The sequence below is a fragment of the Cyprinodon variegatus genome, unplaced genomic scaffold (assembly GCF_000732505.1).
Source record: "Cyprinodon variegatus isolate N-32 unplaced genomic scaffold, C_variegatus-1.0 Scaffold447, whole genome shotgun sequence".
NCBI classification, from domain to species: Eukaryota; Metazoa; Chordata; class Actinopteri; order Cyprinodontiformes; family Cyprinodontidae; genus Cyprinodon; species Cyprinodon variegatus.
Genome location: NW_015150900.1, coordinates 253,831 through 256,326, shown reverse-complemented (window position 1 = coordinate 256,326; position 2,496 = coordinate 253,831).

Sequence of the window (2,496 nt, the reverse complement as noted above, 5' to 3'; positions counted from 1 at the left end):
TCATGTTGCTGCGGTCTGCAGTCTGGACGTTAGATGTCGCTGAAAATTACACACTGTAGCTTTAACCTGCCTAGCTCCGCCCAGTTTCTCATTACCGCTCATCTGTGTCACCTGCTCCAGTCTCTTTGTAACCTGCCTGCTTCCAGTCATAAGTGCCAGATTATTTGTGCCTGTGGTTAGAGTTCTCTAGCGTACCTGAATTGATTCTGATTGCCTGATCCTGACCCGTTCTGCCTCTGGACCTCTGAGCCTGCCTGTTCTCATTCTGGTGTGTTTGCCTGACCTGTCTTCCGACTCCTTCTGGATTCTGCCTATTGAAAGAACCTGGAACTGCTTCCTGACACTGACCTGGATTTCCATTTGGTATATTGTTGGATCCCCGATCTTATGGCCAGGACTCCTGAGCATAATCATCCTCCGCCAGATTGACGTTGCAGCTAACCTGTGTCCTGCAGAGGTTCCTGCCTTAGATGTCCTCGCTGTTCACTCTATATCTGTTACTTTTAATAAACACTTTTTATCACATCAAACCGTCTGTCTGCTTGAATTCTGGGTTCTCTGTTCTGAGTTCTGTTTCTATCCCTACAACAGTACGGGTCTTTGAAAACCTCACCAGCATAAATGACCAGAGGAGTCAGAACCAATATGGTGGAGAAAACAGAACTCCATTTTTAGCCAAGCTCCAGCCTCTGTAGTGATAGCTCTAGAAATCTGACTCCAACTCTTACTGTTTAATTACATCTTTCAACTCCCAGTTGAACAAAAACAGTTATTATTTAAGGAAACTCTTTTTGCATTTGGAAATATTCCTCTGAGTTTTTTCCAATCTAATGTAATCTTGAAAATAATTTTTCCTCTGCTTGAAAACAAAACCACTGATGTCATCAAAAGGAAACGAAATCTGAATCACTTAAAGGATCCAAAAGTAGTTTTTAAATTTCATTTCTTAAATCTTTGCACAGTTTTTACAGCTAATGTTTACAATAGTCTGGAGCTTCTGGTTTAAAATGTTCCTCCACTGATGTTTTTATATCTATTCATGCCCAAACACGGCTCTTATAACTACTGACCTCTGTTTGACATGTTGAGTAGATTTCTGTTAGGTTTGAATTTATTCTGTCTCAGCGGGACGTAAATCTGTAAACGTTGAAAAAAAAAATCCCAATTTCTCTGCTTCTCTTTAATATGGAAATTCACCCCACAAACCGTCATTCTTCTGCCCATTTGGAATCACCGACTGTGAGACCAAAAATATTATTACATATCAGTTTGAAATGTTTTTAGCAGGAAAACATTCCACTCAACCATTAAAAGGAAGTTTTCTTTTTGCAAGTCAGAGTTAACTGCTTTTCTTTAGATCATAAATACACAAAGAAGTACATTTTCTGAGAGACCAGACAGCTGCTGGCTTTGGTCTGTTTATTATCAACTGCTAGAAGTGGCATAAAAACCTCGATTCATCAGCAGTGCTAAGCTGCATTATTCAAACAGTCTGCGTTACCCTTACACATCTATCCAATAATTAACAATCAGAGAAACCGTCATAAACTCTGCAGCAGTTTGGATCAACTTCCCCAGCTTTACTCTAACTATGGAGGATCCTCCTGCTGCGTGACGGCTGCAGTGATTTAATCATCTCTGAGACCCATACCAAATATAAAAAGATAGGAGCGGCAAACATAGCTTCAGAGGACAGGTTTGATGTTTCAGAACAACTCTGTATAACGATCGGGGGGGCAGGAGCAGAAGACTGCGAATCTGACAAACGGCCGGCAGTGCATGTATAAGCTGGATGACTGACAGCCGAAGAAGAAGAAGGAGATTAAATTAATATACACACAGCTCAGACTATTGGTCAAGATGAATAGTAAAACTGAAAGTTATGATGAAATATAGTATAATCGCTCAAAAAGGTCTTATTTTATGGGAACTTTAGCTTTGTACTTTAAAACAGGACCTTATAAAACAAAGAAATGAATTCTCTTTATATTGTTGACATCCTGTGGGGATCATTTAGTGCTTGCTAACTCTTAGCACACAAACTGCTTGGAAAGAACAACAGCTTTAGCTGCTTCCAGCTTTCCTTTCATGTGTCAATGAGAATTTATTTGCAATATTTCATCTTCATTAATATATAAATAAATAAAAAAGACTTTGGAGTTGTTTTTTTTCTTCTCTAGACTATCAATAAGGAAAAACAGAAAAGACACTGTCCACCCATCAAGTTTTTCCTTTGTGTCTTTTTGTAATATATATTTCTTACAGTGGTGTGACAAATTAGCTTATGCTAACATTAGCCAGCCTTGCTATCGCCACTCCATCTCTATTCCAAACAATAGGGGGCGTTTCTCAATCTGTGTACTTGTGTGTTCTCGTGAAACATCATCAGCCTCAGGCCTAGCACTGTTCCAATTCACAAGAACAAGAGAACAAATAAAGTCCCCGGATGTTGTTCTGGCCCCTCCCTCTTTACCCAGCATGCATCAGAGCAGACTT